The sequence below is a fragment of the Artibeus jamaicensis genome, unplaced genomic scaffold, assembly GCF_021234435.1.
Source record: "Artibeus jamaicensis isolate MK-2021 breed Jamaican fruit bat unplaced genomic scaffold, CSHL_Jam_final contig_1028, whole genome shotgun sequence".
Lineage (NCBI taxonomy): Eukaryota > Metazoa > Chordata > Mammalia > Chiroptera > Phyllostomidae > Artibeus > Artibeus jamaicensis.
In genome coordinates, this window is record NW_026521201.1 from 558,440 (window position 1) to 578,194 (window position 19,755).

Here is a 19,755-nt window from a genome sequence, read left to right on the forward strand (position 1 = left end):
AGGATTTGCAAAAAAACAGCTGTTGGACTCCACAAACATTTGGAGGAGGGGAAAATATGAGGTAGGTTGTGACATTCTTCAACTCCCTTCTCCTGAGAGAAGCAGCTGTGATCTTCCCTTGTAAGAGAAAGTAAACAAAAGCTGGCAGTGCTCAGCACCATTCAGCAGCAAGCATTCAAATGGATTTTTCCCCACGGAAGTCACAATCCCAGCACTAAAGGCGAGGCTCTGTTCCCCACCCCACAGCACAGAGGGAAAGCCAGGTCTTTGCATGCTCTGTTCACTTGATCAAACAGTGTGCAATTCAACCCAAATGAAACAAACGAGAGTCAAGTCCCTTGACTCACTCAGCATTTCATTACTGGTTATCACGTGTGGTGTTGTCAAGTTTCAGCAACCTGTTGAATACACCAGGCAAAAAAAAGCCATTAATCTCTGAGAGACAAGCTCCCTTAGGTTCAGCAGCACGAGTATCTGTGCGTCTGGGTTGAACTGGCTAACGGAGAAGTGGATCCCTAAATAGGAAACTCCAGGTTTAGAAGTGCTCTCTCACTCAGCTGGGTGGCTCACTCCTTTTGTTTCCTCTTCCCTTTCATTCACTTAAACAGAAAACAGGGTATTCATGTATTCCTTTTCCCACCCCCATTCCTCTTAACTGCCAGGGCCATCTGTTCATATGAAACTGTTTTTGGTTGCACAGTTTTGAATCCAGGTGACGATCAAAATGAAGAAGTGATTGTCCCTTTATGTTTTCTCTGAAGAGATTAAAATTTTTTAGAGGCTTTGTGTTTGTTTCACATCTCCAGCTGGAATCCCGTGCTCACTGAATTGCAAGGAAGGGAGCCTGTGAGCAGCCACAGCGCTGATGGAAGGTCAGCGTGTCCTAACTCAGCTGGAATTAAACAAATGCTTTTAGAACGATGGGACTTGGATGCTTAACGTGGTTATATTTTCTATCTCTTCTCAGCTTAAGGCAGTTTGGTTGGCAAGTAAATGCACTGAAAAATGAAAAGTGAAAGAATTCTTTTGTGCCCAGATTTTTGTAATTTAACATATCCAGTATATCCATACACATATGGTTTTTAGACCAAGGCATAAGGAATTTGCCTGCAGGACTCCTTTATCCTGTGATGCCTCATATCACTCTTGTGTAACTATTTTTTTACAAAGCCACTGCTTCTCTAAGAAGTGTTCTTGAGTTAAACACGTGCCAAGTGAGAGGAAATGATCAATGGATCACTTCGAAGCATTCTCCCAATGGAAGCTCTTCATTTTTATTATCTTAAAGAGACAGATACAGGTGTTGAGAGAAGTTAAGACTTGACACACTTCATTCATCTTTTTTCCCTCTCATGTCCACAAATGAAAATTTAAGTTAAGGAACATTGTTTCCTAGGTCTCTTTCTTTATGTTCGCACATTATCATCACCTTTCGTTGGGGGAGCTGAAGGAACATGAGATGACCCTCCTCAAATACCTGGCTTTCAAATTCCGTTCACATCTCTTAAGTGAATTGGGTTTGGCCAGCAATGTCTCACTGCCGTGTGGCCCCTGGAAACATTATCAGCAAAGGCACTCACCTCAGGAGAAAACAAACACAGATGTCTCCTATAAGCCCATCTTCTCAACCATCTCTCAGACTCTGGCAGCCTTTCCTGAGCCAAAGATCTCTTCTCTAAAATCATTCACAGTCAGACTATTTTGTGACATTCAGAAATGGCTGAAATTCTTATAAATCCCAGGTGGGTTGGGAGCAATACCACTGTGAGTTAATAGTTTTCATGATCTCTAAAATTCAATAAACAGTATTTCTTAAAATGGAAATCAGCATACAGCAAGTTCAGCATAGGACCAATTCAAGGGGAATTTATAACTGAAGTACCACAAAGGCACTCATCACAAGACAGGTTCACCTGAGGGAGACCCCCCAGTAAGTTTCTCCAGCATTATTGCTCCAAGATCAGAGCATCTGCAAGGCCAGTGCCTGAGCCATTGTATCTGACCATCTTGCGATTCAGAAGAATGATGAGCACCATTTGCAAAGGGAGCCCTTGGTGCCAGGAGTTGGGCTTATATGTGGTACCTTTAATATTTAGAAGTATGAAAGGTAGGAACTAGGTGCATTTTTCAGATTAGGAATTTGAGCCATAAAAATGGGAAAAAATGCAATTTGATAGATACCATTAGAAAGATTAGTACAGGTAATATAAAAGAACCATCTTTCCAAAGAAGTCATATAGACTCATAGTGCCAATTTCTATGCACTATGGTTCAATACAATCCTGATAATGAGGATTGGGGGAGGGCTAAATTAATTCCTTGTTATATCCTAGATACTGTTAGGTTGGCCAAATAGTCCATATGCTTTTTTCCATAAAATAAAAACCACATTTTTCATTTTCACCAATAACTTTATTGATCTGGATATTTTGAGTATGTTGGTTGTCTCACACATAGTAAAGCATTGATTGTTCTCAATTGATGACTCGATTACATTGCTATCAACTTCAACTGGTCCACCTGACTGTAGGAAAATCCCCAGCACAAAACTTCACAAACCACTTCTGACACGTTAGATTAGTTACAGTGCCTTCTCCATACACTACACAACTCTTTTTTTGTTTTAGTTTTTTGTTACTTTTCTTGAAATAATAAAGCATAATATGCCAAAAATGTTGCTTATATTCTTCCATCTTCAATATTAAAATGGCTACACAAAACTTCACCAATTTTGATGGATGTTTTTTGTTATTATTGTTCAATCCATGCTGTTATGACAACTTTCACAACACATCTAATGAAATTATTTCAAATGAAGTTAAAGACAACCAAGCACTACTCGAGACATCTTACAGAAAAAGACAAATGAATTTTCTTGGCCAGCCCAATGTTAATGTGTTCTTATGAGTGTCATTTGTTTCATGTACTAAATACTTATTTGTAAACATTTTTGCCCTATCTCATGTGAAAATTTGTGGGTAGAAGTTTGTATATTTGGGGAATTTATTTCATGTCTCATTTTTTATTCAGGAAATGAGAGCCAGATGTTTTGGGACATTTGCTATTTATTTTAAATAGCTTAGGTTAAGATAAGAATTATATTGATTGGCTGCTGTATCTTCCTCTGGAGAAAGTGAAACTTTTCTGGTCCTATGTTTCATCATACCTTAAAACTTTAGAACAGACTCTAATAAAAGGAAAACTCTTTGAATGTTCTTTTATTTGTAGGTGGCAGCAATGGGAAGGTGCACTCAATTATATTAACAGAGTTCTCAGTGAATGTAAATTCCAAGTGAAGGCACCCCAGAGAGACAGGGACCTCGAGCTAAAACACTTTCTAGGAGTGCACATGACAGGTTCAGAGAGAGGCCACGGCCCTCCTGCACTCTGGAGCCAGATCCTGGGATTCTATCTCAGGCAGCAACACTCCAGGAGTAAGAGGAGCACACTGAGGCCTGCGCATGTGTATCTGCTGGCTTGCCTGCCTGTCTGGCATCTCTGCACTCCTCCCCTTCTGTACTCCCTTATGTGACATTCCAAGCCAAACAAGCTGTGCTTCTAAATATGACCCTAATTCATGCAACAGGCTGGAGGTAAGAGCAAAATAGACTGAGCTCATAGGAACAGTATTAGCATTGAGCCCTTTTAAAAATATCATGAAAAGATGTTTTAAAAATTCATCTAAAAACTTTTTAAAAGATTTCATTCATAAAGATTGTTGAAGAATTTCTTAGAGTTTCATTCAGTTCAGCAGGTTTTTTGGGAGCTGTGAATGCCCAGTTTATTACTTCTCCTTCTCCCCGTCCCTGAGCTTCAGGAGAACTAGAGAGTCTGGGCAAGGAATGGAGGCTCACACCTAGCTGCCCACACTTTCTCTTAGAGATTCCCACAAGGTCTCCCGCCAGGCTCTGCAGAAGTTTCCCGAAAGAACAGACAGCCCCCATATTTGTGAGGGAACTGGACTGTGCTTTGAAGACTTTCTGTCTTTACTTAACCTTGAAATTGTCTTCACTCTGATCTGTGAATCAAAGAAGTGATCTATTATACATTTAGGAAAACACCTCAAAATCTGTTTGGCACAGTTCCTGCTTTTTCACATAGTTTTTTTATGACTTAGGGGACTTGGAAAGAACTCTGTTAAACAACTGGGTCATGGTGAGTTCCTGCAGAACAACCCATTTCACACTAATGTCACTTTCTTTTCTTTCCTTCTTTTTTTCCTTTTGGTAGTTAAATCACAGCAATCCCCAATGTGTATTGTGTCTTGTTGTCAGCAAAGTACACAATGAACTGTTCCTGATGAAGAGTTATTTAGCAAATTTAAAGTCAACTTGGAGAGAAGGGGCTAATAGGTGCAGTTGAGCTTGGTCCTCAGTCCTGTACCTGACTGGAGATAACAAAACAGAGAAGAATAGGTGACATACCTGAATGACAGGATCAAGATTTTGACATATCTTAGGAGCCTGGCATGGGGGCTAAATCCAATATAATAAAACTTAGCAATATTAAGTAATTATGAAATTCTGCATTTAAATTAAAAAATTTGCCCTGGCCGGTGTGGCTCAGTTGGTTAGAGCATCATCCCATAACCTGAAGGTTGTGGGCTCAATTCCCAGTCAGGACACACACCTGTGTTGAGGGTTTGATCCCTAGTATGGGCATGGATGCATGCGAGCCCCAGTCCAGGCATGGATCCTCCATCTGTGTGCGTATTAAAAGCAATCAATGCTTCATTCTCTCATCGATATTTCTCCCCCTCCTGTCTTCTCTCTTTTAAAAAAAAATTTAAAAATTTTGATACCATCAATTTGGTAGGAAAGGCTAAGTTTAATACCAGTTAAAAATATATTGGAGATTTTTATTGTCCATCTTCAAATATGATGTAACCTCCAAAATACCCCACGTAATCTTAATCTGAATTAATAATAAAAATAACACCTAGTATGTGCTAAGATAACAAACTTATAGTAATGATATAACTATTTCTAATTTACAGATGGATAAATGAAGGAGGTTAAGTAACCAGCACTGGATCAAAATGGCTAGCAAACAGCAGAGCCGAGACTGCATTCAGTCAAGGATGGAGATGGTCATTAATGAGAACAGTTATCCAACTTTACACTGGCTATTTATATCACATACAAAGAATGATATTCATCTTAAGGGACCAAAATTTTATAAAAAAAACCAAAGACTATCTAGAGAAAGTAGATCAGGACAGTAAAGAGTCTGTAAGTCATGTAATAAAAGGCACAGTTAAGGAGATGATAAATATTTAACAGAAAGAATGAGGATTTTGGGCCCTGATCAGTGTGGCTCACTTGGTTGGGTGTGGTCCCACAAAGCAGAGATTGCTGATTTGGTTTTTGGTGAGGGCATGTGCCTGGGTTGCAGATTAGGTCCCCCATTGGGGCACAAGAAGCACTGATTGATGTTTCTCTCTCACATTGATGTTTCTCTTCCTCTCTTTCTCCATCCCTTCCCCTCTCTCTAAAAACAAATAAGTAAAATATTTTTAAAAAATGAGGATTTGGAGGGGTGTGAGCATTATCTTCAAATACTAAAAATCTAAGATCATGTGGAAGCTAGAAATTTTAACCCCAAATAAATTTCCAACAATAAAAGTTTTATTACAAGCAAGGAGAAATACAGCTTCTAAATGGATTGAGCCTTTTAGTCCCTAGAAGTCCTCAAGCAGATGCTAACAATGCTAGGGTTGTTTCTGAGTGAAATTCTGCCTTTGGATACATTTGGCCTAGTTGAGATCCATGGGTAAACTTCATAAGGTCTTTGAATCCCTGGAAATTGTGTACAAAATTGTGTGCGTGTGTGTGTGTGTGTGTGTGTTGCCCACTCCCCAAAGATAGTCCATGTATTTCTTAGATCCTCAAAGCAATTCTATATAATCTGAGAACCAATAAATAGTCCCTTCCAATCCTGCAATTTCATAATTCTGTTTTATAAAACTAGTCTACCTTTCATGTAAGTATAGCCAACAGAATAGTGTGATTCATTTAATGTGAGAGACAAAAGAGAATGAATGACTGGGGAAAACTTCAAGGTTTTGAGCCTCATAACTGAGAAGCTATTGGTACCATTGAGAAAGAAAGAAAATTAAGAAGCAAGAAGTCCTTTATCAGTGGAAGATAATTAAGTAGGAGTAAGTGGACGAACTAAAACCTGTCTAAGAGCCCAGTACTGAGTGTACTGAGTATATAATCTAAATATTCTTTTACATCATGGCAGAAAAATGCTGAAATATAGAGAGATAAATAGAGGAAAAGACACATTAAATTTAGAACCATGAAATATTATAACTCTGGTTTAGAGATCACTTATTTCAACCATTTAATGCTACAGTTAAAGAAACCACATCTCAAAAAAACTGAGACACACTCTCTACCCTGGTACCCTTGTGTCAGTATGAATCTATCTGTAAATTTAAGGGGGAAAACAGTCCAGATTCCTGAAAACATTTAAATCTTGAATATAGATAACACTTAAATTTTTTAGGAAAAAAGTAGCTAGTCTTAACTTCAAATAATACTCAAAGGTCCACTTTGTTATAGTATGAGGCAAAACCGTAACGCTGCCTTCTGAGAGTTTTGAAGTATGAATTCTACTGCTCAGCATGCTTTGGGATTTTTTCACAGTATTTTTAACCTTGATCTTCATATTCCGATTTACTTCAGAAAAATTACACGGATTTTTAAACTATAAAGAAAGAAGCACATGTCTGTGTTATTTAGTGTGTGTGACTTAGGCCCACAGGTCTTTGGGTTCCCCTTTAGATGTTGTGTTGCCAGTTACTAAGATGAGAGAGAAGCTAGCTCTAGCAGCGCTCATGCATGAGGCGGTCTCTAGTACCATCTCCCCCTCTGACGAAAAGATTCAATCTATTCTTTCTATGCCATGTGAGGATCTCTCAGGTCCAATTCTGAGTCAGCAGCCCTTTAATATATACATGTAACATTTTCCACTCCTTCATTTTTTAAAAAATCCATCTGACAAGGTTAAGGTGGGGTTAAGACAAGAAAAATTTGGATCTACTCCCATTTGAGACTTATTTCCTGAGAAAAATAAACTGCTTTTCATAATCTGAAACTTTATGGAAATTTAAAAACTTGACATGCAAGTTTTATATGTGGGGTGGGGGGGAATGTGAAATAAAATTTTGGTTGGGGAGTTGCCGAAATGACTCAGGTGTCGGCTACTATAACTTCAACTTTAAATATTAAACCCAAACACAGGCTCCATGTTCCAATTCATACTTAAGCTTTATAATATATGGCCTTGAGCAGAGGTATAATGATCCCTTGGGAGAGGTGAGATCCAATTAAAGTTTAAGTTTGCTGTCTTTAGGAAAGACATAAGCAGTTATATATTCTTTGAGAGGGTCTTGGGAAAATACACACCTGAGCTTTAAATGGCTACTCATTTGACTATGAAGTTGTGTTTCAATTCATCTGGGAGTCAGAGCACAGGAAAGAATTCAAATAATGACACTCTGAGATTTCCTGGTGTGTTACCAGGGAGAAAAGAGCTCCTGGAGCCCGAGTGCCTTACACATTTGCACATACTACCAACCACTTATAAAAACAAGACTATTGTTATGCATGAAAGTCATTCCTTTTAAGGGAAGCCTAAGAGAGAGTTGAAGTGTGGCTGACATTTCTACCACAAGATACATTTTTTAGAATATCATGTTTAAGTTCTCTTAGTTAAAAAAAGAAAAGGGAAAAAATCTACAATCCAGTACTGAAAAGCAATTTCAGACATTCCACACAAAAAATAACTCACAGGAAGACATTATACTTCAAAACACAAAAGCCATTGGTAGTCTTTTCTAGTTCTCTTTTACTGCAGTAAGAGGATAATCACCTCTAATTTGAACTCCTATATATTGTTTTTAAAAGACAAAATACACAATGGATTGAACAGAAAACATGTAAACTAACACATTCTACTTCATTCATTCGTTGGCTAGTAGGATGAAATACCCCAACAGTGTACCAGAGCTTCCCCATCCCCACTTCACTCCCTGATTCTTTTGCTTGCTTCTTTTCACACCAAGGGACTGGTGGACTTTGGACAACATAAAAGGGAAAAGCTCCTATGTGCCTCAGAGCTATCTCCATCTCACCGTCATACCACCTCAGATTCTAATTAAAATCAATATAGCCCTTTCAGTCTGGGACTATAGACATATTGATGCAATAAGGTCAATGATTTTATCATATATCTGCATTTAGGTACTAAATGTCATTGTATTAGGATTTAATTATATAGTCCATTTATTTTTTTCAACAAAGTTGTTGAACAGCAGTGTTAATTAAGGCAATGCAAGTTTATATAATAAATAAACCCCAAATTCAGTAGCCAAATTTTAATACCAGAAAGATTTCATTTTCCTTCAAGAAACAGTACAATAAAAAGTGACTTGTAGGGTTCAGGGAGCCAGAATTTCCTCCATCCTGTGTCTCTGCCATCTTCCAGAGCCTCAGAGTTCTCTGCATTTATCCAGATGAGGGAAAAGAAGCTTGAGAAGTCATCTAGATGCAAGATGGTTGAGAAATGAATTTCCCGATGGCCACCTCCTAGTCACACTTCACACTCTGGAAGTGGTTAGTCGCAACACCTGGAATAAGGTACTGTGCTGAGCATGAAGGGATCTAGTGTCCAGTCACAGGCACTTCAGAAAACTTTTCCAAGTGCCCTATTTCCTTACCAGTAATAACAGTTAATTTATATTAAAAGCTTGTTGCATGTCAAGCTCACTGTGGCTCCAGAGGATGTGTAGGTGGGATTTCTGGACTGAGACCCTGGTGTGTCGGTGTTCATACCCATGGCCTCATTTCTTGGCCTCTGCAGTCTTCTGATCACTTGAGGCTGGGGCTTAAGTCTGGCTCTCCTAAAAGTTCCTACACCAAGGCAGAGCCCACATCAGACAACAAATGAATGTGTATTACACTCAACAGAACCTTAGCAGCTACTGCCGAGGTAGCTATTGGTCATATTGAAGGCTCAATTTCAACTTATAAAAAACTGTACTTCAAAACACAGTTACCTATAAAAGAAATTTTTGTAAAATGTGAGTTATCTATACTAAAATATTGATTAGTCACTTAAAAAGAAAACCTGAATCACTGGAAATGAAAATGTTAATTTATTTGAGTAGATAGGCATATGAGTGTTAGTGGGGGGAAAAAACTCACTGAAAAAAGTACTCACAAAAGAGAGCAAGATGCCCAAGGTAGGCCAACATAACACTTTAACCAGAATGTTCTACCATATTCTCCCTGTGGATACCCTCCAATTTGCAGGGGAATCCAGTAGTCAGATGAAGGAATAACAATCAGTGCACCAAGGTGAATATTCTTCTGCTAAAAAAGAAGAGCCAGACAGATAACGACTTCAACAAAAAATAAAAAGTAACCTTGCAGAAATTTTAAAAAGCATGAAAATAAGTTTCTAGCACTTAATAAAATGGTTTTTAAATTTAAAAACTTTAATTCATTTAGGGGAAGGATGGTTCTAGATGAAGAAGGCTCACTAACATTGCGAGACCATAGAGTATATGGTAAATGTCAGATAAATAGTTTGGCTCTAAAATTGAGCCAGCTGATCATTAGACTCACCTGGGATGCCTATTAAACAGAGATTTTTCAAATCACCCAGCCCTTGTAAGTTGAAAACTTTGGAAGTAGAGACAACTGCATTTTTGTTTGAAGTGGGCACTGGTTTTGTTTAATGAGCACTGGTTATAGGGAAGTGTTGAGATTGGAGCCTCCTATTGAATGAGTTAGGTCACCAAGTCCACAGGAGGTGGTTGGAAGGAAATGGAGTGGGCTGTGAAGGGTGGGGAGCATTTACAGATCATGGCTTTCCAATAGGAAACAAGGATTGGTGGATATTTAGTTTGCATGATCCCAACTTTTCATGGAGTATAACCACCAACATTTGCCATGGTTGTAGATCAAAGAGCAAGTCTAAAACTTTCATATGTATGAGTCTAGCTTTAAATAACACAAAACACATTAGAGCAATAACAAGTTGAAATGCTTCAGTTTTGCAAATGTTAAAAAGCCTAGGTTCATCCACTTCACATTTCTCTCACTGCATGTATGTGTTTAATAACTAAAATACACGGGTTAAATTTTCAGTTTTACTTTTCTAACCCCAGACAGTAACAATGGTCCATTTTGCTCCCAATGTTCCATTTCAAGAAAGATGGATCACCATTTGGCAAGGATTAAGGGAGCAACAATAGAAATAAATGGTGTGCTTGGAAGACAAATGTGGAGGGGTATATGCAGTTTGATGGAATCACCCTTGCATATTTTCCTCCTACATTTTCTGAGCTACTCCCACTGCAGGAGACAGCACAGTGTTTCTTGGCTTTTTCCCTTCAAATGGCTGCTTCAGAGTCAATGATGTGAAATAACAAAGGACTCATGGATCATGAAACATGGTTCCCAATAACTTCCACAATGTTATTCCCTTGGAGCTGTTTTTTTCCAGGAAGTTGTGATAAATTTAAACTAGTGGATTCAGAGATGGTCACCTTCACTCTTATTCCCTGAAAGCAGCCAAGCTCTGTGAGGCTGACCTTCCTACAGTTCTGAGACCCACAGCATGACTATTTCCTCAAGAAAAATGAGTCCAATATTTCCCTGACTCAGAACCTGGAACACCAGTCCTACACAATACTCTACAACAAATGAAAAGCATTCTGCCGTCAAATTTGGGATGAGATGGGGATGCTGTCCCCTCTCAACCTGACAGAGGACATGTTAGCATGTTTGACCTTCTGAGGGTCTTGCAGCAGAGAAACCATCTTAACTGAATAACTTAGGATTGCTAAATCTTGTTTAACAAATTGCATTAGTTTACTAAGTCTGTCTTTACAAAGTACCCCATATTGGATAGTTTAAACAGAAGCATTTTGTCTCACAGCTCTGGAGGCTAGAAGGCTGAGATGAGGGTGTTGGTAGGGCTGCTTCCATGGAGGTAAGGACCTGTCCCACACCTCTCTCCTTGGCTTGTACATGGCCATCTTTATGTTCACATGACATTCTTCTTGTGAATCTGCCTGTGCCCAAATGGACACCAGTTGTATTGAATTAGGGTCCATCCTGATGACTTCAATTTAACTTGATTACCTCCATAAACACCTCATCTCCAAAGATGTCACACTCTGAGATACTGGGTGGCAGGGCTTACATATAAGTTTGGAAGGGGTGAGCACATAGTTCAATCCATTACACCCCTGGGCCTCTTGTCCAAATGTCACTTATTTGTAACCTGCAGCACACGTGTTCAGAAGTGTTACTGCGGTACCACACTCTACCTCAGGAGTTCCCAAGTGTCATGTGCAGGTTATACACAGAGACACTGGGGGTGCTTTTTAAGATTTTAGATTTTTGGTTCTCACCTCCACTGGTCAAGATCCACTAGATCTAGGGAGGATCTCAGGTATGCACTGTTGTATTGGGTTGGCCAAAAAAGTTTGTTTGTTTGTTTGGTTTTTTGTAAGATGATTCTAGTAGCACTTCATTGTCTTCAACTTTGTTTGAAACAACTTTGTCACATTGTATTGTGACAGCTATCATATCGGTGTGCATTTAACAAAAAATTATCAAAATTGGTGAATTTTTATATAGTCATTTTAATATCAAAGATGGAAAAAGAGACACAACATTTTTGGCCTATTATGCTTTATTATTTCAAGAAAGCTAAAAACAACTGAAATGCAAAAAAAAAGTTTTGTGCAGTGTGTGAAGAAGGTGCTGTGACTGAATGAGTGTATCAAAAGTGGTTTGTGAAGTTTTGTGGTGGAGATTTCTCACTGGACAATGATGGTTCCCCATCAGATAGACTAGTTGAAGCTGATAGTGATAAAAAATCAAGACAGTAATTGAGAACAATCAACATCATACCACACAAGAGAGAGCCAACATACACAAAATACTCAAATACCATAATTTTGGACTATAAGATGCACCCCCCCAAATTTAGGAGGAATAATGGTTGTTAATGCTGCTGTTGAGTTCTGTTTACATTTACATTGGTGAAATATTATGTTGTTTATGTTATTAAATATTTTACCACATTTTTTGCTTCAAAAATATTTACCTATTTTCCTCCTCTAAAACCTAGGTGCATCTTATGGTCCAAAAGTATGGTAATAAATTTATTGGTGAAAATAAAAAATGTGTCTTTTATTTTATTGAAAAAACCATATGGACTTTTTGGCCAACCCAATAAAACCTTCCCAGAAGATTCAGACATATAACCATATTGGATTTCTCCAGCAAGTTAGCACTGCCTTATTATTTTTAGACTTGATTTGGATCAGAAATCTCAGAATAGCTGAGGTAAAAATGGAATTGTACTACTTTCTAAAGTAGCATGAACCTATGAATGTTTCCTCATCTCTGTTTTTACCATATCTTGTCTTTGCCTCTGTCATGTTACAAACCCCGTGATGTGTGTAAAGAGACACTGGTCTTTTCATCCTCAGTGCCCGCACAGGAAGTTCTCGATGTTGATATATATCCATTCTTGAGGTATTTCATCTATTCCTATGATTTTAAATCATCTCTTGTAGCTTTTCCCCTCCTTTGACCCCAGCCTCTCATTTTGGGGATACTTTATAGCCTCGCTTCTGTGTTGGGACTCCTCTCTGCCCTCTTGCCCTACCCCACCCCCAATTGCCACCATTATTTCCAAACTAGTATTTTTTTCTTGAACTTTCCTTCAAACTTGACATGGCAGCCTATTAAACATTTCTTTAAAATACCTTGGCTTTCCACAGAGACATTGATCATACTTGTAACAATTAGTTCAATGGCTGCTTTCCTTGCCAGAATTAAGCTACATGTGACAGGCTTCATGTCTATCATGTTCATTTTTGAAACCACAGAAATGTAATGGAGTACGAGCTCAAATGTTGATGGAGGAGTTGTGCACTTTTGGTGATGACATGCCACTCTGCACCATTAAACTGAGAGTGTCTCTAAAGTGGAGACTAAGTTTAATTCATTTTCTACTTTTGCCTGAAAGGTAGGATGTTTTTCAATAAATTTTCTTAAAATTGTTAAGGTGTTTGTTCATTTGTGTATTTAGTTTTGCCTACATAAAAGAAAGCACAGGATAGAAATTTAGGACATGGGTAGATGTTGATGAAAATATAAAAATAGATTTATTTTTTCTTATTATTACAATCCAAACTTAAAATATATTTATAATTTAAAAAATTAGAAAAACAGATAACATTTCATGAACTCAAGACAGCCCAGACAGCTAATTGCTTCTGAAAAACAATAGATAACAATAAATAAATGAACAGTTTATAAGTCAGTTTTCGGACTGCCAAAAGATTATTTTAAATACAGCTCTGGTGGTCACCTTCTTTCTGAAAAATTGGAGTTGTAGAATGGTGGTTCTGTCCGGTCATTGTTTCTAAAGATAGAGAGACACCCAAAGGACACAACAGCTGCAGCGCGGCAGGACCAAGGCAATGACCACGCTTCCGTTTGTGGAAGTGATCAGAGCGCTACATGGCACACGTCTCTCTTCCTGAGTACGCCCCTCGGCTTCTTAACTTTCTTGTGATATTTTATTCTTTCATTAGCAACCTGCAAAGGACAGTTTTTTCTTTCCAGGATATTGAAAATTGGTGTCTTGGTAATTTGCTGTCCCTTCTTTTAGGCAATTAGGTAAGATAAGGAAAACAGGCACCTATTTTTCTGGGGAATGTGGAAAGGTGTTTTTTTTCTTGTCTCTTTCCAATATCTTCAGTGTAAGTGGCCACAGGAAGTGGAAAGAAATTTTACATTAGAAAAAATTGCCTCCTTAGAAGGAAAGGGGTTGTAATCTCATTTGTTTTTCTTGAAGATTAAATAGATTTCGACATCCTTCATGAATGCGCATAGTATCAACTGAAATCTCTTGGCAATAAAAAGAACCTAAACAGGGGGCTTTCTCTTAGGGAAATTGGGTCCAGAGTGGCGATGAAGCCTCAACCTCAGGGCTTGGGGGTTCTGGCAAGAAATGGCTAAGGTGAGAGGCATCTCATGATATGTAAATATGACAGCCTTAAGAAGATGGTTCAGCTTTTTGAGAGACCAAGTTGACTCTTATTTGCATAATCACCAAGACCCTGACCCAGCAAGACCACCATCACACCAGCAAATACTTGTACACCAACTTCACAGGTCTTCCACCGAGATGTCATGGACCCCTCAGCCTGTCTATCCCTGGTGGGTCAGAGTCCCTGCTCTCTCACCACCTGGGGTTTCCAAGCAGCACTGGCTCACCTTTGTTTTAGATCGATTCCTGGGATTCTGAGTTGACGCGAAGAGAAGAAAGTCTCAAGGGAAAGAAAAGTGAAAGTTTCAATGACTGATTATTTCTTTTTTAAAATGTTAGCTTTCTTTTTTTAATACTCCAGGCTGATGAATGGACTGTTTCAACCACAAGTGGCAAAGAATGTATTGGCAGTGTAATAGTTTCTTATTACCACCATAACAAATTACCAGAAGCATGGTAACTTAAAAAAATACAAATTTCTTATTCTACAGGTTTTTTTGAATTAATTTATTTAATTGTTGTTCAAGTACAGTTTTTTGTCTTTTACTCCCATTCCAGCCCACCCCCCCCCAATGCTCCCCACCTCCCTCCCATTTCTACCCCCCTTAGTTTTTGTCCATGTGTCCTTTATACTTGTTCTTGTAAATCCTTCCCCTTTACCCTGAAATTCCCTCCCATCTCCCCTTTGGTCAATGTCAGCCTGTTCTCTATTTGAGTATCTTTGGTTATATTTTGCTTGCTTGTTTGTTCTGTTATATAGGTTCCTGTTAAAGATGAGATCATATGGTATTTGTCTTTCACTGCCTGGCTTATTTCATTCAGCATAATGCTTCCAGTTACATCCATGCTGTTGCAAAGCACAGGAGATCCTTATTTCTTTCTGCTGCATAGAATCCCATTGTGTAAATGTACCATAGTTTTTGGATCCATTCATTTATTGGTGGGCATATTTAACTCACTTACTGATGGGCACCTAGGTTGCTTCCAACTCTTGGCTATTGTAAATTATGATGCTATGAACATTGGGGTGCATAGGTTCTTTTGGATTGGTGTTTCAGGGTTCTTAGGATATAATCCTATAAGTGGAATTGCTGGGTCAAAAGGCAGATCCATTTTTAGTTTTCTTAGAAAATTCCATACTGTTTCCCATAGTGGTTGTACCAGTCTGCAATCCTACCAACAATGAACTAGGGTCCCCTTTTGTCCACAACCTCTCCAACACTTGCTGTTTTTTGCTTTGTTTATGATGGCCATTCTGACTGGTGTAAAGTGGTATCTCACTGTGGTTTTAATTTGCATCTCTCTGATAGCTAGCAATATTGAGCATCTTTTCATGTGTCTCTGAATCCTCTGTATGTCCTTCTTAGAGAAATAACTGTTCAAGTCCTTTGCCCAATTTTTAATTGGGTTATTTGTCTTCTTAGAGTGGGGTTGTGTAGGTTCTTTGTATATTTTGGAGATTAAACTCTTGTCTGAGGTATCATTGGCAAGTATGTTTTCTCATACAGTTGGTTCTCTTTTTATCTTAATACTGTTTTCTTTAGCCATGCAGAATTTTTTAATTCTGATGAGATCCCATTTGTTTATTCTTTCCTTTATATTCCTTGCTCTAAGGGACATATCGGTAAAAATGTTGCTGTGTGGAATATCTGAGATTTTCTTGCCAGTGTTCTCCTCTAGGACTTTAATGGTGTCACGGCTTATATTTAAGTCTTTTATCCACCTTGAATTTATTTTGGTGTGTGGTGTAAGTTGGCGCTTGAGTTTCATTTTTTTTTGCATGTACCTGTCCAGTTCTCCCAACACCATTTGTTGAAGAGGCTATTTTTACTCAATTTTATGTTGCTGACCCTTTTGTCAAATATTAGTTGACTGTAGAGAGTTGGGTTGATTTTCAGGCTCTCTGTTCTGTTCCATTGGCCTATGTGCCTATTTTTATGCCAGTACCAGGCTGTTTTGATTACAGTGGTCTTGTAATACAGTTTGGTATCTGGTATTGAGATCCCTCCTACTTTGTTCTTCTTTCTCAAAATTGCAGCTGCTATTCAGAGTCATTTTGTGGTTCCATATAAATTTTTGAAGTGTTTGTTCTATGTCTGTGAAATATGTCATTGGTACTTCAATAGGTATTGCATTGAATCTGTAAATTGCTTTGGGTAGTATGGACATTTTGATGATGTTAATTGTTCCAATCCATGAACATGTTATGTTTTCATTTGTTTGTGTCTTCCTTGATTTCTTTGTTCATTGTTGTGTAGTTTTCTGCATACAGGTCTTTTACCTCCTTGGTTAGGTTTATTTCTAGGTATTTTATTTTTCTTTTTGCTATATCAAATAGGATTTTTTTCTTGATTTCTGCTTCTGCTGCTTCATTGTTGGTATACAAAAGTGCCTTTGATTTCTGGATATTGACTTTGTATCTTGCTGTTTTGCCAATTCATTTATTAGGTCGAGCAGTTTTTGGGTAGAGTCTATAGGATTTTCCATATACACTATCATGTCATCTGCCAACAGTGACAGTTTTGTTTCCTCCTTTCCAATTTGGATGCCTTTTATTTCCTTTTCTTGTCTGATTGCTGTGGCTAAAACTTCCAATACTATATTGAATAGAAGTGGTGAAAGTGGACAACCTTGTCTTGTTCCTGATCTTAGTGGAAAAGCTTTTAGTTTTTGCCCATTGAGTATGATGTTGGCCGTAGGTCTCTCATATATGGCCTTTATTATATTGAGGAGTGGCCTATTATGTATATCACTTTGCTGAGTGATTTTATCATAAATGGGTGTTGTACCTTATCAAAAGCTTTTTCCACATCTACTGATATGATCATGTAATTTTTGTCTTTGCTTTTGTTTATGTGATATATTACATTTACTGATTTGCAAATATTGAACCATCCTTGCATCCCTGGGATGAATCCCACTTGGCCATGGTGTATGATCTTTTTAATGCATTATTGGATGTGGTTTGCCAATATTTTGTTGAGGATTTTAGTGTCTATGTTCATCAGTGATATTGGCCTGAAGTTTTCTTTCTTTGTTGTGTCTTTATCTGGTTTTGGGATTAGGATGATGCTGGCTTCATAAAAAGAGTATGGGAGTCTTCCATCATTTTGGATTTTTTGGAATAGTCTGTGAAGAATAGGGGTTAGCTCTTCCTTAAATACTTTGCAGAATTCTTATGTGAAACCATCTGGTCCTGGGCTTTTGTGTTTTGGGAGTTTTTTATTACTGCTTCAATTTCATCTGCTGTTATTGGTCTGTTCAGGCTTTCTGCTTCTTCTTCATTGAGTCTTGGAAGATTATATTTTTTCTAGAAATTTGTCCATTTCACCTAGGTTTTCAAATTTCTTGGCATACAGTTCTTCACAGTAATTCCTTACAATCCTTTGTATTTCTGTGATGTCAGTTGTAATCACTCCTCTTTCATTTCCAATTGTGTTTATTTGGGTCCTGTCTCTTCTTTTCTTGATGAGCCTGCTTAAAGGCTTGTGGATTTTGTTCATCTTTAAGAAAAACAGCTCCAGGATTCATTGATCCTTAGAATTGTGCTTTTATTGTCTATGTCATTTAATTCTGCTCAGATCTTGGTTATTTCTTTCCTTACTTGCTCTGGGCTGTCTTTGTTATTGTTCCTTGAGTTCTTGTAGGTGTAGGGTTAGGTTGTTTGTTTGAAATGTTTCTGTCTTTTTTAGATAAGCCTGTATTGCTATGAACTTCCTTCTCCAGATTGCCTTTGCTGTGTCCTAAATTTTGGGTTGTCATGAATTCATTTTCGTTTGTTTCCAGAAACTTTTTGATTTCTTCCCTAATTTCATTCTTGACCCATTTGTTGTTTAATAGTATGCTATTCAATCTCCATGATTTTGAGTGTTTTGCATTTTTTCCTTTGGGGTTGGTTTCCAGTTTCAGTCCCTTGTGGTCAGAGAAAATGCTTGGTATGATTTCAATATTCTTGAATTTGTTGAGGCTTGTTTTGTGTCCTATCATGTGGTCTATCTTTGAAAAAATATGGAACACTTCACAAATTTGTGTCATCCTTGCACAGGGGCCATACTAACCTTCTCTGTATGGTTCCAATTTTAGTATATGTGCTGCTGAAGTGAGCACTATTATTCTAAAGTTCTAAAGTTAGAAGTCTAAGGTGGATCTTCCTAAGCTGAAACTAAGGTGTTGTTGGGCCTGCTCTCTTTCTGGAAGCTCTAGAGAAGAATCTGTTTTGTTGCTTTTTTAACCTTTTATTTATTTTTTTGATATTTCATTTACTTATTTTTAGAGAGGGGGAGGGAGGTAAAAAGAAAGGGAGAGAAACATCAATGTGTGGTTTCCTCTAGCACACCCCCTACTAGGGACCTGGCCCACAACCCAGGCATGTGCCCGGACTGGGAATTGAACCAGTGTCTTTTTTGTTTCACGGGCCAAACTCAATCCACTGAGCTACACCAGCAATGAAGGTCAAGGTCTTTTCAGCTTTTAAAAGCTGTTTACATTCCTTGCCTGGTGGCCCCTTCCTTCATCTTCAAAACCAACAATGTAGCATCTTCAAAATCTCCCTTTTCCTTCTTCACTCCCCTTGCCTTCCCCTTTCCCTCTGTGTCCAGAGTCACATTTCCTTCTCTTTTTAACTGAGTCTACTGCATCCTTTTTATAAGGACCCTTGTGATTGCATTGGAGCCACGCAGAACATCAAGATAGTCCTCTCCATCTCAAGGTCTGTACCCTTAATTACATTAGCCAAGTCCTCTTTGCCATGCCCTGACTGATGTAACCCAGTGAATTGGGTGTCATCCTGCAAACCAACCAGTCACTGGTTCAGTTTCCAGTCAGGGTACATGTCTGATCTGTGGGCCAGGTCTCAGAGTGGGAGTGCGTGAAAGGTAGCAAATCAATGATTCTCTTGCATGTTTGTCCCCCTCTCTTTCTTCCTCCCTCTCTTTAAAAATAAATAAGTAAAAAGGTTTTTTTTTAAAGTCTCTTTTGCCACATAAGAAACATAGTCACAAGTTTCAAGAACTAGGATATAGACATCATTGGTGGGGAGCATTATTCTGTCTCCTGTAGGTTTCCTTCAACGTCTTAGCAATGAATGATCAGCACCCATCATTACCTTAGCAGAAAGCAGGGTTCTTTAGAAGGGTACTCGCTGGTCAAGACAGGGAAAAGTGGAATAAGACATACGTGTGAAATGTTGTTAGCGCAATGGACAAGACTTGGGGACTCTGAGTTCTGGTTTAGATAGATGGCAAGGATGTAAGTGCCCTTAACTAAGGTCAGAAATAAATGAGAAGATTTGGGGGAGAAAATGTGATTTTAGATATTTTCAGTTTGAGATATAATATAGCATAAATTAATCCAGTGCCAGATGCAAATGCAAACATCTTTACCATATCAGGCCATGTGCTATCAAACATTCTGTAAGGGTCTGGTATATATGCCCTTATATATCATAAGCTAATAGGGTTCAGATAAAGATGTATCATGGCATTTAGTCTTCAGCCATGAAGACTGACATGTAGGTAATTTGTATGTCAGTGCATTTCTCAACTCTGTTTTGATCCCACATCAACCAAGATGCAGAATTAATTTTCACTCATTTCTACAAAAATGTAAAGACAATGGACCTAATGTGACTTCTCTGGGGTTTTTTTTCCTGAAAATTGCAGG

At 38.2% G+C, this 19,755-nt stretch overlaps 1 non-coding gene across 1 annotated transcript; it reads right to left on the minus strand.

Moving 5' to 3' along the window:
- Positions 1 to 18,096: 18,096 nt before the first annotated feature.
- Positions 18,097 to 18,201, minus strand: LOC119034759 (U6 spliceosomal RNA). Its single transcript, XR_005079624.2, has one exon. It is a non-coding gene; the product is annotated as a U6 spliceosomal RNA (small nuclear RNA).
- Positions 18,202 to 19,755: the final 1,554 nt, after the last annotated feature.